The sequence below is a fragment of the Trachymyrmex cornetzi genome, unplaced genomic scaffold (assembly GCF_001594075.2).
Source record: "Trachymyrmex cornetzi isolate Tcor2-1 unplaced genomic scaffold, Tcor1.1 scaffold392, whole genome shotgun sequence".
NCBI classification, from domain to species: domain Eukaryota; kingdom Metazoa; phylum Arthropoda; class Insecta; order Hymenoptera; family Formicidae; genus Trachymyrmex; species Trachymyrmex cornetzi.
Genome location: NW_017298663.1, coordinates 272,313 through 272,641, shown reverse-complemented (window position 1 = coordinate 272,641; position 329 = coordinate 272,313).

Here is a 329-nt window from a genome sequence, read left to right as displayed (position 1 = left end):
GGACGCGATAAGCGATGAGCGACGAGCGATATCCAATAAAGGCTCTGTTTTTTCTCGTTTGTCGTTGACAAATGCGCTTGGTCCATTCCAATGGACTAACCGTCGATTAAAGTTAATCAGAGTTGATCGAAGCGACTCTTAATGCCTACTACACACTGGACGTGATGAACGATAAGCTACGAACAATATCCAATGAGAGCTCTGCTTTTCATCGTCACGTGAAAAGAACCAGAGCTTTTATTGGGTATCGACTTTTGACTATGAATTTGACCGACCTTTGACCGCAATCCTAATCGATATGAAAATGCGTTACAAAAATTTATATGAAT